A 20,240-nucleotide genomic window follows, 5' to 3' on the forward strand; every position below is an offset into this window, starting at 1 on the left:
CTTTTTAAACTCACAGCGGATGCGTTTGCTCAGGCTCGCTAAAGCCTCTATAATAACTGTTCTGGTATTTTCCCCTTATTCCCTCATAAAAGATAAGACACGACACAGTCTTCTATAAAAGTATAAAGAGTTTACTCACTCACATTCTGTTCACAATTGGATCCCAGAAGGCAGACTTATCTTAGAAAAGTAACATACACCTGGAAACTATCTCATAAGGAGACAGTCCTTTTGAGAGAGCATCTTTGGCTAAGCAGATGTTGCTTCTTTGATGAAAGTAGTCACAGAGAGACAGATGGCTGCCCTGCCCTGTGATTTTGTCGTTACCTGCACAGGTGAGGCCACGCCCACCTCTAGTCACATGCAGAGGAAGTCTGTCCCAGCCCAGAAGGAAACAGGAAGTTTACCTGCTGGCTGGACAAACATTTCTCTCCATGCGTAAACATGTTCACTCTAGGAATGTTGTACTTGACTGCTCTTGTGTTTCACATCCCACAAGGTTTATATCAACTGATCATCACTCCCACTAACAGCGAATTCAGGTGTGAGTGCCGACCGGATTGGAGCCAAATTTAGCTCACTGAGAAGCAATTAGTAGGCATTAGCTCATTTGAAGGTCTCTCACAGTTTGCAAAATATCTTTATTTTTTAAAATAAATAAATAAATAAATAAATGGGACATACTTTTAACAAAAGCCCAATGAGGACTGAAGATGAGCCACAGAAAGTTGTGGTTCAGTTGGAAAAGAAAAAAAAAAAAAGGGAAACCAGGATGAGATGGAATGGAGTATCCTAGTTGCATCATTGGCTGTCTGGAACCCTAAACTAGAGGAGCTCTTGGGAACAGCTGATGCATTGCAACATTATTCAGTTCTGCTTTCACCTGCTGCTCTTGATGGGGCAACCATTGACTGCTCCTGAAAACAAAGAACACAGTAGCCATCTCAGCGATACAGCGTCCAGATTGAAGTATGAGCCATTTGCTTTGGGGGCCATGGTAGTTAATACAATAACTCCTAGTTCGTTTTAAAACATTTGCAAGCCCTGTTCTAACTTTTAATAGCAGTATAGGAAAAGGAATTTCAGCAGCTGCTTCCTGCTTATCGTGCATCCACAGGCTGTGAAATTCAGGGGACAGAATTGCAGTTGTGCTTGCTCTTTAAAAACAAAACAAAACACGTATGGGCTGCATTTTTTTTTTTTTTGCACCTTGCTGAGGCCCATCTTAGAGTGTGGGGATGAAAACAACCAGGATGGAAGGCATAAAAGGAGACAGGTGCTGCTTTTGTCTTACAGAGATGTTGCTCTGAAATGCTTTCCCTCCAGATATCCAGGATGCATTTGGTGCAAGTCTGATGCGCTTTGCCTGCCACTTAAATCTGTCGAGCCGAAACCTGGAAGTGGACAAGGCCTGGAAAACACAGTGGAGAGAAAAGAGGCTTGTTGGGAACCTGAGGGTCCCTGGAGATGGTAAGTCAACCTGGACGCCTCCATCCCTTTTAGATTCAGTGCGAGGCTTGAGCAGGTTTCTCGGGTCTGCCTGATGCTCGAGCGCCAATGCCGGGCGAGAGAGGTCATTGCTGCACGCAGCCAGGCCCCTTTCCTGCTTCCCTTCCGCGCACACTCAGCTTGACATTACAGATGCTGCTGCTGCTGCTGATAAACCATCACAGAAGCTTATTCAGCTTTGCTTTTTTCCAGGCTGCTCTGCCTGCTTTTCTCTCTCCCTCCCTCCTGATTTCACCAGGAGATACAATAGCTAGAGCTGCAGATTAGACTCCCTCTCTCTCCTCCCCACCCCTCGCCCCCCACCCCTCCTCCCGAGACCTCACTGCGCTTTGACGTCACGAGCGCTCCTTTCCCGTTGCCATGGCAGCCCCATTCCCCAAGCCCTCCGCCTGTCTCCTCTGGTAGGTTCCACAATGGTACAGCCAGCATCACGATGCACAATGGTCTCCAGACAGTAAAAGAGGGTGATTCAGCAAGGCGCCGTCCCTCTCGTTTCTTCCTCCTCCTTTCCTCCCCGCGCGTCCCTTCCGGCTTCTCCTCGCTTTGTGCGCCTCCGCCGCTTTGATCCCGGGCATTCCGATTGTTTCGTGCGCCCCCCACCCTCTCCCACGCAACTCCCACCTTGGTCCAGGTCTCCTGGCTGCCACCTGCCCATCAACCTCTCCAGATCTCCCTCCCTCCGACCACCATCACCACCCACCCTCCTTCCTCGTTTGGCTACCCCACCACCACCACCACCTACCTACCCACCGATCTTCTCCTGCGCTTTGGGAATGTGGTTTCCAATGACCACCTAAGGTCGCGCGGCGCTAGGGGGAAGAGGTTGCTGCGTTCAAGAGGCTAGTCCGCAGCACGGAACGGTAAGTGATGGGCGCCGGGCTTCTGGGGATGCTGTGTGAAGCTGGGGGGGGGGGAAGGTCCGCGCGTTGGGGTGGGCTTAAAAAACACACACACACACACAACAAACAACACGCCGACCCGTCTTTGTGAGGAGGTGGGGTGATGAATATTGATTCGCTGTTTAAAAATAATAAAGGGGAGGGGGAGAAGTGTATGGGGGGGAGGGGAGAGGGAGGGGGAGGGAAAGGCAGGTTCATGAAGTAAACTGCTCACCGAGGGAAGGAGGCAGGAACGGCGGCGCTGGAGCAGCATCTTTCGCCTTGTGTTTGGGTTAGTATTGGCAGGGTTTAGGTGATGGGTAAGGCGCAAAGCAGGCGGGGAGGCTGTTTTTAGCAAGCTGGGGGGATGTAAACATTGCCATCCCCGTGCCATCTGCAAAATAGCGGTGGCTTGTATTCCTGTTGGAAGACTCCATGCCCATACATTAGATCCAGTTGCGTGGGGGCTGGTGTGTGTGTGTGTGTGTGTGTGTGTGTGTGTGTCACAGAGCTTATGCGTGGGGTTTTATTTAACGCTTCTTCAAAAAGGCACCCCTCCCTAATTCCCAAAGCTCTCACCGCCATCCCCCGTCACAGATGGATGTGGAAAGGAATGAGAAGTAGATGTCTCTTGGAAACTATGTTGATGGGATACGTATGTGGGGTGATGGTTGAGGGACGAAGGTGGGAGTGGAAAATTCCAAGCTTCTTTCCCCCCCCCCTTAAGGGAGAGAGAGGAGTGACCCCCCCCCAGGAAGTCATTTCTTAAGCGAAACACCACTGTCTTGCATAACACCCCCCATTCACACGAAGTGGTGCATGTTTACAGACGGTACCATTTAAAGTAGCTTGGCTGTGTGTTGCGAAGGGGACATCCTACAAATTCTTGCAAAGACTGCAGTGAAATCAATGGAGCTTTACGGAAATAGCTTCTGACAGCCCCGGCTATTACAATAGGATGGAATCTTTGGGTACTGTTTCCCCCTCCACCTTCTGCAATGCGGGCCCTATTAAAAGATGTGTATAGTTTGCATGGCTTTTGGAGGTCAAAAACATGCAGATCCGTCTTTCTGGGGGTTCTGTTTTTTTGTGTTTCTGCTTTTGTGTGTGTGCATGTCCTCAGCCTTTACTGACTATAGGCTTGTTTACATGGGCGCCTTTTGCTGCATAGCCCCTCACAGTTTCTTCAATGCAGTTTTTGCATCCGCTCAGCCGGCGACTTTTTCCTAGAGTCTTACGAAAGGCAGATCAAACCTGTAATATGCAGAGCCAGGTCTCTCTCCTTTCCAGCAGTTTTTAAAGGGGGAGGCAGATGAAGGTGACCAGAGGGAAACTGGGGGTGAGATAGAGCGGTGTTATGTTGGCTGATATTTTCACTGTTTTGACTGTATTGGCTGCTTCTGGGTGCCTCTCGCCTCATGCAAGGCCAGTAAAGATGGGGGTGTGTTGAGGAGATTGCCCTGCTGTTGACAGGAAAGGGAGATAGGCAGTGATTGTGTGTTGAGCTCTACCACATGCAAACAGGCTCCGTTCGAACAACATGAGGGCAGAAAAGCAAAGGATCTTTGGGAAAGGGGCATGGGGGGGGGAACGGTTGCTGGCAGTGTGCTTGAATTTGGCAGCTTCCCTGGTGTTTAATTCCTCTCTCCGCCCGTCCCCCATCCCCAATGTAGCATCCATAAGGCTGCTGGGTCCAAAATTCAAAACAAAGGAATGCTAGGGAGAACCAATGATGTGAAACAGGGGCTGCCCCCTTAGGGTAAGATATGCCAATAGAGCATCTGACAAGCCTGAATTATACTGGCTCATTTCCTGGCTCCCCCTCCCCCCCCACATTATTATTAAACAAATGGCAGAAGTGGTGTGATCTGAGCTATTAAATCGGGAACCTGCCCCCTTCCCCCCCTCTCTCTCCCAGATGGACTTCTGCCTTGCTGCTTCTGAGCATATATTGTTTTGCAAATGCCCTGTATTATTGTTGTTGTTGTGGCTTATGGAGAGGGGTTTGGCAATGCCGGAATAATTTGGGAAAGGGCGAGGAGCGTTTAAGGTAGAAACATTTGCTGCCTTTGGCCGGCTCCGCTTGCATGCTGACTATTAGAAAAAAAAAAAAAGAAAAAAGCAAAACCGGTCCTCTTGTTGTTTGAGAGATGTGTGTGTGTCTACGTGCCTCCTTGCTGGGAGAGGCTGTTTATGAGCGGCTCCCAGAAGGGATGAGTGTGTGTGTTTTGCTGGCATATCTGTAGCCATTATTTAATGGCTTCCTAGCACAGAGGTCAATCACCGAAAAGGAAAAAAAAATGTTGCTAAAGACACTGCAAACTCACACTCTTATTCTTGCAGACAGAATGGGGGAAATCTGAGGACACACTGAGCTCTCATTGGGGAACATTGAAGGGCCTTATATGTGGGGTTTTGGGGGCATGTTTTTGTTTGCTATTTGCTGAAAGATCCTTATCCCCTTCAGAGAATTCTGGGGGTGCTATGAGACTCAGAGGGCATCAGTCGGTTGAATCTCCTGCATAGAAAAGAGAGACAAAAATGGAAGAGCACAGATGGAAACAGGCTGATGTAGCATCTTGGGCAGTGTGTCAGGGCTCGGCCAAGGAGATTGTTGCTGTCCGAGTCTCCATTTGCTGCCTGACTTTGGACCAGTCAATATTGCAGCCTAATTCCTTCCCATGAAGTTAAGCGAGTTGAAGAAAGGCTGGGATTTAAATTGAAATTATTGTTATTGTTATTATTATTATTATTATTTATTTATTTATTTATTAAAGGAACATCCTGAAAAGTCACAGCTGCTAGGATCCTGATATCGCCCATGTTTCCTGCCTAGGTAGGAGGGCCAGCAGCAGAATGCATAAGATCCTAGAGAGAGTCTCCATTGAAAGCAGCATTTCCCAAACTTGGGACTCCACCTGTTTTTTCGTACCACAGTTCCCATCATCCGCGAGTGCTGCTTCTGCTAGCTAGGGATGATGGGAGTTGTAGTCCAAAAAACAGCTGGTGATCCAAGTTTTGGGAAACACTGATTAAAGGATCCCATGGCTTGGAAATAGCAGAAGTCCCAGAGAGCTGCTCTTAGTTTGATCAGACAATATTGGAGCTAGGCCATTAGTTCCCAAACTTCTTTAGTAGGTTGTGCAAACTGCTGTCCTTAATAATAATAATAATAATAATATATTATTTATTCCCCACCCATCTGGCTGGGCTTCCCCAGCCACTCTGGGCAGCTTCCAACAAAATATTAAAATACAGTAATGTATCAAACACTAAAAGCTTCCCTAAACAGGGCTGCCTTCAGATGTCTTCTAAAAGTCTGGTAGTTGTTGTTCTCTTTGACATCTGGTGGGAGGGCGTTCCACAGGGCGGGTGCCACTACCAAGAAGGCCCTCTGTCTGGTTCCCTGTAACTTGGCTTCTCGCAGTGAGGAACCGCCAGAAGGCCCTTGGCGCTGGACCTCAGTGGCTGGGTAGAATGATGGAGGTGGAGACGCTCCTTCAGATATACTGGACCAAGTTTAGGGCTTTAAAGTTCAGCACCGACACTTTGAATTGTGCTCGGAAATGTACATTAATGCTTTTTATAGGGTAGGGGGCACTGGAGATGAGTTTATGGAACCAAGGGAGTAGCGGTCCAAAAAAGCTTGGGAACAACAACAACAACAATTTTATTATTTATACCCCACCCATCTGGCTGGGCTGCCCCCGCCACCCTGGGCAGCTTCCTGCACATATAAAAACATAATAAAACATCAAACATTAAAAGCTTCCCAATACAGGGCTGCTTTCAGATGTCTTTGAAAAGTTATGTAGTTCTTAATCTCCTTGACATCTGATGGGAGAGTGTTCCATAGGGAGGGCGCCACTTCTGAGAAGGCCTCACTGAGGTAGATGGACCAATATCTGGGATCTATAGAAGGCGGCTCCTGACATATATATGTGCAGAGCCATCCTATCCATGTTAAATGGAAGTACAGTATAACTCTTGCATTTGTACAAGTGTGCCCTGCTGCGTTCCAGTGTGGTTTAGTCTCAGGCAAGTGTTCATATACTTGTAGCCTAATCTTGCGATTTGAAATATACTTACAAGGGGATAAGCTCCATTTTTCAAAACAGTTTTATTGAAGCTTAACATATTGAGCACTAAGCTCCATTTGAGCACAGTGGGACTTACTTCTGAGTAAACATGCACAAGATTGCACTGCTATTCAACGATCAGGTAGAAAGAACAAATAACCACTCTTCTGAGATGACCACAGTGCCTAAATCAGGGTTTTAGCATCCTGCCCTGCCTGTGTTGGTTATTTTTTGGGGAAACAAAACACCTCTGCAGCTGCTCTAAATTGGCTAACATATGTGGTGTAATCCATCTAAATACTCCCTCTTATTTCTAAAACTTTTGTTAACTGTTTGGGGAAATGGAAATTAAAATTTAAAACGCTGAATGTACTTGTAGCATTACAAAATTAATAGAAGGCTTGGAATGGATGTTTCGGTAGCTTTGTGTGTGTTCTGATTTCTTGAGTTACTGTGCAGGGTGGGGCAAGGGGCAGGAAGGAAAGTTAAGCTCCTTCAATAAACCAGAATAAGAAACATTTGCAAATGGGTTCCCAGGCAGCCTCTTATCCAGGTACTGTCCAGTCTGAGGCCTGCTTAGCTTTAGCAATGTAACAGCAGCACAAACCTTCTCTTCGCATCCTCTTGGCATCTTCTTAACAGTAATTGCCATCAAGTTCCTCTCTTCTCCCCATATTCAGCATTCTTACAGGCATGTTCACTTACAAAAGCCTTGCAAAGTGGCTAGGGTTTCATACTAATCAGAAATAAGGCCGCCTTTGCTGCAAAGACTTCTTCTTTTTTTGCTTACTTTAGCACCATTTGTAGAGAGAGGGAGGCTTCTGGGAGGAAATATTCTTTTAGAGGTATATAAACCGCTGTAATGAGGAAACAGTGCTTAACGGTAGCCAAGAAAGCCAAGCAAAAAGCCCTCGAGCACAAGACTTCTGTAGCCTGGAATATCCAAGGCTGCTTTTGCAGCCTCTTCCAAAAAACTGAGCAGGAACAAATGGCACAGAGGTGGGGAGCTGATCTTAGTAATATGCTGAATCCTATTTTTTTGCTCCGCTCTTGTAAATTTAGATGGGTCTTAAGCCAAGGCTGCCATTTAGTTTTGCAGAACAAGGATCTTCGTAGAACCAAGCAATCACTTTTGCTTTGCATTTTTTTTTGTAGCATTTTAGATCAGGGGTACTTAACCTGTTGTCCATGGATGGAAGTCCATGCATAGGCTCCTGGGGTCCATGAACCCAAGAAAACATAAAATATTATTCTAATGCGAGAAATTAAATTGCATGCGACATTTTGCGTAGATGTGTTTATGTGCATTTTTATGTGGGGAGGAGGGGGTCCTTAGGTTTTATAAGAGTCCCAAAGTAGGCTGTGACTCAAAAACAGTCAAGAGCCACTGTTCTTTGAACTGCTCTCTATCAGTTGATTTCTGGGTACGTTGCATATATGACCTTTGTAATCCTTTTTTTGTAAATAAATTTTTGTTTGATTTTCAAAAATATAAACATACAACAAAAACCAATTCAGAATCCAAATATCGAGATTATTTTGAATCTCCTGACTCCCCCCCCATCCGTTCCATGGGCCATATTAATAATATTTTCACCTGCATATCAATACTTCTCCAATTTTTGTCTTTCTAAATTATCCATACATTCCGTTAGCGTGGTTAAAATCCTGCCAATGTTTCAACCTGCTTACAATGGTCTCGTATATAAATTACAAACCTTTCCCATTCTTTTTAAAAGTTCTTTTCTTCTTGATTTCTGAGCTTCCCAGTTAATGTTGCCATTTTGGCATAGTCCATCAACTTGCCATTCTCCTCTGGTTGGAGTTGTCTCTTCCTTCCATCTCTGGGCTAGTAGTATCCACCTTTGTAATCCTTTTAAGGTAGGTCAGTAGCCCCTACAGTACAGATGGTGCTGGCTCATTGTGTTGTGTTGCTGTGTCAGCCAATACAGGCACAGAACGTATTGAATCGTCTGGCACCAGTGATTATCTCGTGGCTGAGTGTGGCTCCTAGGAGTGCCTTTCTTTGCCAAGAGGAAGCAAGTGGTGAGGTGCACTGCAACAGAGAATCTAGCCTGATCAGAGCAGACAATATTGGGTAGAGGAATGAGTTGCCTGGCTCAGTGTAAGGCAAGTCCATAAGAACACTGTTCCGAGTTGTGATGGACACTGAATAAAGCACTTCAGAACCCTGTATTTGAACAGGCTGGGAACCTGCAAACCTTCCAGTGTTGCTGGACTCAACTCCCATCAGCGCCAGCCAGCATGGGCAATGGACGAGGATGATGGGAGATATAGTCCAAACACACTGACTCATGGGAGATGACTGCTGAGGGGTGTACAGATGCTCAGTTATGTCATTAGCATCCATCTGATTCAGAAAACGATGGAGGAGTGCCTCTTTGGGGGTGAGTTCAAACCGTCGGAGAGTTACAGCGCCTGCTGTGGCTGTAGAGACCGATGCAGGAGAGGCATGTTTTGTTGCAGTTGGGGCAGATGAATGTGTCTGGTTGTGCTGCTGCAGATGAACCATGGCGTTTCTTCTTTCATTCCTCCTCTGCTCACTGCTATGGATGCACAACCTGAGTGCCTCAAGGCCCTGCAAGGGATTCTCACACAGTGGGGTTGATGTTGCCATCCTTTGTGCCACGGTGTAGATATCTTTGTATAGCAGAGTTGGTCTGCCAAATGGGCCTGGTGCCTGAAGCCAGCTCCCTGTAGAGAACGTCCTTGGGGATCCTGCCATCTCCCTTTCTGTGGGCATGGCCAAGCCAGTGTAGACGTCGTCAAGAGAGGGTGCAAACATGCTGGGAATGTAAGCTTGGTAGAGCACATCTTTGTTCAATCTGCTCAATTATAGCCAGAGCCAGATTTAGGTTTGATGAGGCCCTAAGCTACTGAAGGTAATGGGGCCCTTTATATGTTCAGCTGTCCTTTGTCAACAACAAATTATCACTGGTTGTTTTTTTTTTTTTTGTGTTGAATATATGCTATATGGTAATTTATGGACCTAATAGGTATCTAAAGCCATTTGCACATAACAAAATATGTATTTTATCAAAGTAATTGTTGAACTGAAATACAATTAAGAAGTATATTAATAGTGAAGTACAATGTTTTAGGGGTTGTTTTTAAAAGTCTGGAACAGATTACAGTGGTACCTCGGGTTACATACGCTTCAGGTTACATATGCTTCAGGTTACAGACTTCACTAACCCAGAAATTAAGAACTTTGCGGGTTAAGAACTTTGCTTCAGGATGAGAACAGAAATCATGCTTCGGCGGCACAGCGGCAGCAGGAGGCCCCATTAGCTAAAGTGGTGCTTCAGGTTAAGAACAGATCCAGGTTAAGAACAGACCTCCGGAATGAATTAAGTACTTAACCTGAGGTACCACTGTAATCTGTTTTGCTTTACTTTCTATGGAAAAGCACGCCTTGGTTTTGGAATGCTTTGGTTTTGGAACAGACTTCTGGATTAAGTTTGAGAACCAAGGTACCACTGTATATAGAAATGAGCAAACCAGTGATATTTTAGGGAGCAGGCTAGCAGGCGGTGCCCATTACTTACATCATAGGAGCCTATACAACACAAAACACTGTTGCTGTATGTAGGTTTTATTTTCTTTGTTTTTTATCTTATATTTTGGAAATGTACATCCATATTTTTTTTTCCTTTAAATTTTTTTGGGGCCCTCAAAAGACTGGGGCCCTATGCTATAGCTTGTTTAGCTTACACATAAACCTGGCACTGATTATAGCCACAAAGTAATTATTTGCAAAGGACACTAGTGATGAGTGAAGCTTGTAACGGGCTCAGGTGCCTTTTAAGGCTTGGAATAACAAACTGTTGAGATGAGCAGAACACCTGTCTCTTTGGGAGGGGCAGAGGTCAGCTAACCCTGGCGTGGACTATACCACCTCACTTCAAATCCCTTAATAAAACCCATTTTCCTCTGTGAAGGCTTTAACCCCTTAGTCCTGATCCGTCACTGAAATGTCTGAACACAGATTCTTCCACAGTGAACTCTAGCTCTTTATCTCTCTCCTTCCTCTGCTGCCACTGCCATGTTGGATTTTAGATTGTAAGTACCTGAAAGGCAAGGGTCTGTATGACTGCCACACATACTGGTGGTGCCATGGAAATATAAAATAATTCTGTAAATGTAGGGTTGGGGAAACCTGCGATCTGCTGTATGTTGATGGACTACAACTCCCATTATTCCTGGCTGGGGCTGATGGGAACTGGGAGCCTAAAAGTATCTGGGGCAGAAATGGGAATATATTCAGACTTGTGGAATCTACTTAAAACCCCTAGAACCCTGAAACCTACTAACATAATGCTGCTACCAGGTAGTTGAGTGCAGCACCTGGAGACACACAGGTTTTACCTGTGCTGAGGGAACTGAACTGGCTGCCGATTAGCTACCAGACTTGGCTCAGTGTCTCATTACTAACCTATCAACCCCATAGCAACTCGGAGACAGGTTACCTATGGACCACCAACCCCTGGACCTGTGAGATCATTCAGGGCTTCCCCAACTTGGGTCTCCAATTGTTTTTGGACCACAAATCCCATCATCCCTGACCACTGCCCCTGCTAGCCAGGGATGATGGGATTTGTAGTCCAAAAACAGCTGGAGACCCAAGTTGGGGAAACCCTGATTTAGATGATCTGGGAAATGTAACTCATGCCAATGCACCCTTCATAATATTACAAAGTAGTGACCCCCCCCCAAAGTGGGTGTTTATCACCTCTGCACTCTGGAAGTGCTCTTCCCTGAAGCATCATTCATCAGTTGATTCAGGCAACTTGTAAAGACATATCTTTCTGCCCAGGCTTTCTCTTACCCAGAACATTGTACCCTGTTATCACCAAATTTCTGTTTTTATTATATTCTTTTACTGCCTTTATGCCCATCCATTTGTATACCGCTTCGAGATTTTAAATATTAAGTCATATAGAAATGCTCTCAAATGAATGAATGAATGAATGAATGAAGGGAGCCCAGGTGAGAACAGCGGTTCAGGTGGGCAGACAGGTGATAGGAATTTAGGGACAAGATGTCTCTGAGTCTAGGAATGTTTGAACCAGAACCAAGGCATTCTATTTCAGCAATCTAATGTAGCGGGGAAAGAGCTTTTTAGTTGTTGTCATTGCTAGACCATGGGAAATGGGGAGATCCCTTCTATTCTACTGCAAGTTGCACAAACGGATGTTGATTCCCCAATGTGCCTTCTCATCTAGAGGGCTGCAGGTTCTCTATTCCTGCAGTAGTAGATCCCATCAAGGAGAACAATGGTATTTCATTTATCCGTTCTCAACACTGCGCTTTTCTGTCAACAGATACATAAAATGGTGAACCAAGTAGTGAATAGTATATAGTAAAGTTTCGCGTCTGTGCCACATTTTCTAAGAGCAGCTACCAAGATAAGCAAATGCCTGTGACAGCTCCCAAAAATATAGACTGTATTTTAATGGACTCGCTGCACGTTAAGGATCTTTAATGTACTTCTGTACTGTCCTGCGGTATGGTAGCATTGCATTAATGGCAAGTATTCTCTTAATCTGTGCTCTCTTACACAATTATCTGCTTTGTCAGTGGCCCGTCTTTATTTAGCTAGGAGAATTAAAACTAATTTTAATAGCTATGTATTGTGGATCTTTTCTTTGTGATTTAGGGCTAACTTTTGGGATTTGATCGCCAGCTGGCTTGTATCATTTCCGAACACAGCTATAAGAGAGACGCCTTTGAACCCCTTCTAGAGTGATGAAGGAGTCTCACAAGATGTGATGTGCTCCAGTGAAACGAATGCTACCCGCTAGGAAGATTCTATTGAAACCACCCTTTCAAAGGCACCTTTTAAAAATGCCTCCAATATGACAACTATGTTATTTTCAGCTTGTCATCTAGGACCTTTCCTGTAATTTCATTATAAGACTGAAATGATAAGGGGCTGCAGAACCTTCTCGTCAAGGAAAGGCGAAAGAACTGGGACTTCCTATTTTAGAGAACAAAAAAAGAGACAACAGAGGGCAGACATGACAGAAGTGCAAAAATACCACGAAAGGTGCTTCTCTTTTCCGTCTCATAATTGCAGAGCTCATAATTATAGAACGTGGAACTGATTGGCAGTAGCTTCATGCCAGAACAAAAGAAAAAATATTGCTTCCCAAGCATGCATGGTTTTTTCATTATGTGAACGAGCCTTGGGCTTCTGCAGCCTCCCCTTGTGCATTCCATTTAACTTCCTTTCATGGCAAACCACAGTTTGACATTACACCGGAACTGGCAAAGGATGGTTTGTGCTTGCCTTCCAGCCAGAATTCATGGTTTGGAAGACAAGTGTGGACCATAGTTTCCTGGTTCTGATATAGCCAGTCTATTGTTATGACAGAGGAAGAGTTGGGAAGGTATGAAGGCAGTGGAAGGAGAATTTATGTGATGTTCACTTCGGGAATGCCAAACCATAGTTGGAACAAACCATAGGTGTCATGATGGTCTCTAGCTAAGATGGCTTTTATCAAAGAACAGGGAATACCAGCAACACAGTGTATCAGCGTCGAGTGCTCCTGCTCAGTGTGCCAGCCATCTAGCCATGCTCCCTTCTAGGATATTGTTATAGATGCCATTCCATTTCCTCTCCTCCAGCCATCCAGCCATGCTCCCTTCTAGGATATTGTTATAGATGCCATTCCATTTCTTCTCCTCCAATTTTCTCTTCTTCCCCCACAAGCCAGTCAATATTGCATGCCCACTGAGCATGCATGGTCTATCTTGAATTGTTTTTCTCCCCCATTCTTTAATGGTCTTTTTGGAAACATTTTTTTTTTAAAACTTCTGGAATCTTGGGGTTTCTTGAGGCCTGATAATACCTCCCCTCTTCTGCATGCATGGCACCATTTTGGCTATATAAACACAGGCACTTGGAGAATGGGCTTGCTGTTAGGGTATATGATATCAGACATACTAATGGAGGGTCGGACATGATAGCTTAAACGAGCCCTCAGTATCCAGCAGTAGGAGAATTTGGATCAATTTCTGGATGCAAACTATGAAGAATGGCAGGCTGTCTTAGTGTGCTTTGAGGTTTGCAGAGGCAGGTGGTTGACTATTGCTAGACAGACAAAACTGGACAAGATAAACCATTGCTTTGTTCCAGGACAGCCTGCTTTCATGTTCTTGTTTTACTTTGAAGTACTCATACAGAGGATGCGAAGGTGGTTTATACAGGAAGGCAGATCAGGATGAAAAGAAACTGTGCTAGTTATATTAGTGGGTTTTTTTTGTTTTTGTTTAAACATAGTTTTATAGTTATTTTGGAGAGGACATTTCCTCCATCATTCTTGGAGAAAGGGCATCATTTTCCAGATTTAATTCACCACCACCTATCCCGAAAACCAAACATCACAATGGTTGCTTTTGAGTTGAATCTGTTGTGTTTGTGTAACCTGCTTTGTCTTGCCTCCCCTCCCTGATTCATATCATTCTAGGGACATCAGCTGTCTTTTACCGGATCAGTTTCTTTGTCCATTTAGCTAAGCATTTTCTCCTTTTGCTGGCATGAGCTCTCCAGGGTCTTCAGAGAGGTATTTCCCGCTACCTGAGCCTTTTTAAAAATGCCATGGATTGAGTAAATGGCCTTCTGCCTTCAAAGTATTCACTGAGCCTATGGTCCCTTGTTTATGCTTCTTCTTGGGGCTTTTTCCTGCAGACATCTGGTTAGCCACTGTGAGAACATGATGATGGACTAGATGGGCCATTGGCCTGATCCAGCAGGCTTGTCCTTTGTTTTTAAAACCGAGGTGTACTTGAGTATGTTGGTTTATGGCTGTCCCTTCCATGGCATTGTGATCCTGGTCATATGCTAGGTGAATCTTAGTGGCCTCCAATATTTGGTAGGCAACACTTGAAAGTGCACATGATGCTCACCTTAAGGCACGTGTGATCTGAGTGGTTTTTGTGGAGAATAAGCAAAAAGACTGTAGGAGTTAAATATATGTTACGTGTGGAGGGGCAAAGTTGTAAGACATGAACCAGGCTTGCAGTAGGTGCAAAGAAATCTAAAATGAACCCTTCGGCTAAATTACTGGCAAGTTATCATCATCAGAGTACTGGCAGCAGGTAAGACTGAGTGGTAAACCAATAATTTGTTGGTTCAAATTCTCCTCCTTTGAGTACACATCATCTGGCAAGCTAAGATCTTACGGCTTCAGCTTTATACTTCCAATACGGAGTTAATGATGCTGATTGGAGATATTACTGAGATCATGAATGTGAAATACTTTGAGCATTCTAAAGCGCTCTGTAAGGGCCAGGCTAGATATGACATCAATTATGTGAGTGCAATTAGTACACACAATTTCTTTGTTATGTAAACAGCAATTTTCTTCACCAAAACCACCTACTTCAATCCAATAGTTGCTTCCCTTTGAAAGCTTCCCTTGAAATGCAAAAAGATGTTGGGAGAGGTAACTTTTCTCAGGAGAGCGGTAGGGAGCCGTTAAACCCCATGGTTGCTATTTACTTAGCAAACAACAACAACGTGCATGTTAATTGCTTTAATGCAGTTGTTGTCGCTTCTATTTTGCTATCCCTAAATTTGCTATGCCAATTTGATGTGTGTTTTATGATACTTTGGGCATTCCAAAGTATTCTCTATTTGCCGCCAATGTGTTAAGGTGGCATCCATGTTTATTTTAAAAAATACATTTGCATAAATACACAAGGATTGCCACAGTTTCAATATTGAAAACAATCTGCAAGGTTGCAAGGGATCAAGCAGAGGTCCCATGTGTTTGACAGCTATTGAGCGCTCAATAGTAATGGCAAGGTATGCATGTGTAGGTCACAGGGGAGGAGAAAATTTCTCATTACTGTATATAAATAGCTGGAGAAGCTTCTGAACAAGATGTGCAGAAAAACACAATTTTTTTAAAAAAACAATTCTTGGCATGCATCTCTGCAAGATAGAATAATTTTGAAGATGGCTTGGAACTCCTGATTTGCAACTTTTTGGCGGTGCAGGGTACATTTATGATGGCTGTGATGACTATAGAGAACATAGTCAAGAAGACTCAGATGCTGTTGGCAGACTAACTTCTCTGAGCCTACTTCTGAGTCATCTGGCAGAACTACAGTAACTTCTTTTTTTAAAAAAGAGGAAAAAAGGACCTCTCATAGTTGTAGAGGCAGCAGTGTCCAGATCAGACATGGTTTACCACAACTAAAATGGGTGGTCATGAGAAGAGTCCTTCATTTTGAAGGGCTGCCTAGTGGTAAGACCAGTTTAAAGATGAGAACCATAAGAGGGAAGGGGGGTTGGCAATATGCAAATCAGCACATGTAAATATTATGCAAATCGGTGCCTTCTTTTTTGTGTGGGATGCATTTATTCCTTTTCGCAATGCTGAGACACTAGGGCTTGATGAGACCCCTGCTTTCACTTTCTACTTTATACCGAAAACCCAGTGCAAGGTTACAGAAATAGGGTTGTGAAGGACTTGGCACATTGCCCCTCCGCAAGTTCTGGGGTTCAGGTGTAGAACGAGAGCAGCTGAGCCAATAACCTCCCAAGACTCTTCTGCTCGCCCTGGTTCTGTGTGGAATTGGGATAGCTTGCTTGTTTCTTTAATTTGAAGGCTCATTCCCTGCCTTTCAATCAAATGAAGAAGCAGGTGATAATACAAAAAAATACACAGTATATATAAAGGTAAAGGGACACCTGACTGTTAGGTCCAGTTGCGGATGACTCTGGGGTTGCGGCGCTCATCTCGCTTTATTGGCCGAGGGAGCCGGCGTACAGCTTCCGGGTCATGTGGCCAGCATGACTAAGCCGCTTCTGACGAACCTGAGCAACGCACGGAAACGCCATTTACCTTCCCGCCGGAGCACTACCTATTTATCTACTTGCACTTTGACATGCTTTAGAACTGCTAGGTGGCCAGGAGCAGGGACCGAGCAATGGGAGCTCACCCCGTCGCGGGGATTTGAACTGCTGACCTTCTGATTGGCAAGCCCTAGGCTCAGTGGTTTACACCACAGCGCCACTTGCGTCCTAGTAATATATAAAAGGTCTCAATTCCATGCACTCTCACATAACCCAGCAGACCTTAGTCTTCTGGCAAATGGATGGGCCCACAGCATGATGCTCATTGGTTCTGCAGTCCCAGAGGAACTGGTAAGAGGAGCTGACTCAGTGTTATTTCTGGCAGGAGAGGGTGGGTGGGAGCAAGCCCCCTGCAGCTCTTTCGTCTCTGGTTGATGGATGGGGCCAGCCTAGCCTTTGCCTTTGGTGGGGGGACCTACTCATTGCAAAACAAGAGGATGCATATTTGCATAAAAGTTTCAAGTACTAATTTATGTGACTAAGTGCTGAGTTAGGAGAAAAACACTATAAATTAAATAGAAATAGAAATAGAAATCCCATACAACTAATGGGCAATGCTGTAGCCAGTATGTTGTTCAGGTGTTAACTATGGTAAAGGTAAAGGGACCCCTGACCATTAGGTCTAGTCGTGACTCATCTCACTTTATTGGCCGAGGGAGCCGGCGTACAGCTTCCAGGTCATGTGGCCAGCATGACTAAGCCGCTTCTGGCAAACCAGAGCAGGGCACAGAAATGCCGTTTACCTTCCCTCCGGAGCGGTACCTATTTATCTACTTGCACTTTGTGCTTTCGAACTGCTAGGTTGGCAGAATCGGGGACCGAGCAACGGGAGCTCATCCCGTTGTGGGGATTCGAACTGCCAACCTTCTGATCGGCAAGCCCTAGGCTCTGTGGTTTAACCCACAGCGCCACCCGTGCCCCGAACTAACTGTTGTAAAGGTAAAGGGACCCCTGACCATTAGGTCCAGTCGTGGCTGACTCTGGGGTTGCAGCGCAACTTCAAAACCCCTGCTGCTCTGCGTTCTTAGGTTATTTTACCTTTGAAATTGGACTGCACAGACCTTCAAATGGAGGGTTCTCCTCCACAAAGCAGGGCACATGGTCACACTGCTCTTCCTCCCAGTGGCCTGGTACCCTCAGCTGGTGGTAGAGGCCGGGATGTGTTATCCTTCTACTTTCTAGTTCCTGGGCAACTGGAAGTTGGAACAGGATTTAGCTATATTTATCTGTTGTGCTGCATAGGAAAAAGAGTTTTGTGGCACTTGAAAGGCTGAGCATTGTATCCAATGATAGCCTGCACCCATTGGAATCAATGGACATGACTTAGGCTTGTTAATTCCAATGGGTCTACTCTGAGTAACTACTACTCTAGTTGGAGACAACCGTGGAGCCAAAAGGCCACCAAATGCCGAGAGGCAATATTTTTGTGCGAAGCTCTATTCCTAATTTCTCAGTAATTGGCAATAACACTCTCTTCCTAGGTTTGTTAAGTTAATTTAATGCCTGTAGTGGGAATGAAATACTAATACCAGCTTAATCGAGATCAGAGATGTACCTCTCACTACAGGTGTTAAATTAACGTTGCCAGAGCAAAGCCAGGAAGAGTGTTTTATTGCCAATTACTGCTATTATGAATAGTCACTGAATTTATCTTCTGTAGTTAAATTTGAGCTTTGTGTGGAAATTTTGGCTCCACTGTTTACAACACCCACGTATCCTTTCCGTTTACCAAGTCAGGAGAACACTTTGTGCATCTGGTGGACTAGCCTCTAACCCACACAAATTGTAGTACAAGAGATTTTGTGGCCTTTAAGCTTCCACAACAGAACATCATGTCCCGGGTTTGATTCTTGGCATCTTCTGGCAATCCCCTGTCTGAAACCCTGGAAGGTCTCTGAGCTTGATGGGCCAATGGTCTGATTCAGTATATGGCAGCTTTTACTGTATCTGTGTTTGTTTTATTTAACCAAAAGTATAAGCTGCCCAGAGTGGTGGGGGTAACCCAGTCAGATGGGAATAATAATAATAATGATAATAGTTCTGTGCAAGGACTTCCGATTGCATATCCTCCAACATTTCTCTGATGAAAATAGGGACGTCCTATTCCATAATAATAATTTGTCTCATCCATCTGACTGGGTTGCCCCAGCTTCTCTGGGTGACTTCCAATATATAAAAAAACACAATAAAACATTAAGAAAACTTCCAAATACAGTGGTACCTCGGGCTAAGTACTTAATTCGTTCCGGAGGTCCGTTCTTAACCTGAAACTGTTCTTAACCTGAAGCACCACTTTAGCTAATGGGGCCTCCTGCTGCTGCCACGCCGCCAGAGCACGATTTCTGTTCTCATCCTGAAACAAAGTTCTTAACCCGAGGTAATATTTCTGGGTTAGTGGAGTCTGTAACCTGAAGTGTATGTAACCCGAGGTACCACTATACAGGGCTGCCTTCAGATGGCTCAGGGGTCGGATAACTCCACAAACTCCAACATTTCTCCACTGAAAATAGGGATGACCTACCATACCTTCCAATATTTCTCTCATGAAAATAGGGACATCCAAAGGAAAAGTTTGACATTCCAGGATCAAATCAGAAACCAGGATGGCTTCTGTAAAACGGACTGTCCCTGGAAAATAGGGTCCCTTGGAGGGCCTGTGATTATGCATGGGGCATTTTCTCTGCTCTGGTGGCTGAGAGTACCCTCAGAAAAGCGTTCATGAGGAAGGTTGATTGTTCCATCCAGCAAGCTGCAGGAATTCCACACATTTTCTTCTGTAATGCAAACCTTGAGTTGTTTCCTAACTGGAGGGCTTGTCCCAAGAACCTCATGAGGTGCGTTTGGGAACAGAGTTACAGAACATCAGTCCATGCAACTGGCAGTATGCAGCCTTTGGATTGGTCAGGCCCAGTAATACAGTGGTACCTTGGGTTACAAATGCTTCAGGTTACAAACGCTTCAGGTTACAGACTCCACTAACCCAGAAGTAGTACCTCGGGTTAAGAACTTTACTTCAGGATGAGAACAGAAATCGCGCAGCGGCAGTGGGAGGCCCCATTAGCTAAAGTGGTACCTCAGGTTAAGAACAGTTTCAGGTTAAGAACGGACCTCCGGAACGAATTAAGTTCATAACCAGAGGTACCACTGTATGTCAGAACAACCCCCTCTTCCCACCAAATGTTACCTTTGTACAATCATTTGCCAGGTAGTTAACATAGCTTCCTTGTGAGTTTCCCAGTTCTAACTTTCTGTTAACATTACACAATTCTCCTAACTGCAAAGACATAATTAAAACTCCAAGTGTCCCAATTTTACAGGGACAGTCCCGGAATTGTGAAAGCCACCTCAGCTTCTGATTTGATCCCAGAATGTCTCTACTTCCCCTGCCAGCATGGCTGATGCCAAGCTTGGGGAGAAAGATGAGCCAGCGGTTGTCCCAAGCAGTAGTGGTGATGGTGCATCATGTTGCCTATCGATGGCCACTGCTGCTTCCTCCCTTGGGGAGCTCATAGTGGCTGCTGCAGATTAGGCGAGGAGAAGGAAAGGCTGCACCGCTGAGGACTGTGGGAATGTTCAGGGTGGCAGGAGAGGATATATTGTTTGCTAGTATCCTTCCTAACTTGTGCTAGCAAGTTCCTTTCCATAGCAGAGTTTACATTCCCCTTCTCACGCACAGCAGAAATCTGGTTGCAGGCTCGTTAGAACCTCTTACTATTTTGCAATTCTATCTCCCTCAGATTTAATTGTATGTTCCTGGTAAGATCCCCTTTTAAATCCCTCCTAAAAGAATAAAGACACACAGTCTTATACAGTGGACGCTCGGGTTGCGAACGTGATCCGTGTGGGAAGCACGTTTGCAACCCACAGCATTGCGTCTGCACACGT

The 20,240-nt window shown here is 45.0% G+C and overlaps 1 protein-coding gene across 8 annotated transcripts in view; it reads left to right on the forward strand.

The window, feature by feature from the left end:
• The first annotated feature begins 1,887 nt into the window (after positions 1-1,887).
• MAPK10 (mitogen-activated protein kinase 10) overlaps positions 1,888-20,240 on the forward strand; it is a 238,103-nt gene continuing 219,750 nt past the window's right edge. For 4 of the 8 annotated variants that reach the window (XM_083571509.1, XM_083571504.1, XM_083571508.1 and 1 more), the window contains exon 1: positions 2,581-2,679. The gene's annotated coding sequence lies outside the window, so the exon portion shown is untranslated. Of the gene's footprint in view, positions 2,370-2,580; positions 2,680-20,240 lie in introns of those variants that run through there. The other 4 variants (XM_083571505.1, XM_083571506.1, XM_083571512.1 and 1 more) reach the window with 3 other exon arrangements.

The sequence above is a fragment of the Podarcis filfolensis genome (genome assembly GCF_964270895.1).
Source record: "Podarcis filfolensis genome assembly, chromosome: 9".
NCBI lineage: Eukaryota > Metazoa > Chordata > Lepidosauria > Squamata > Lacertidae > Podarcis > Podarcis filfolensis.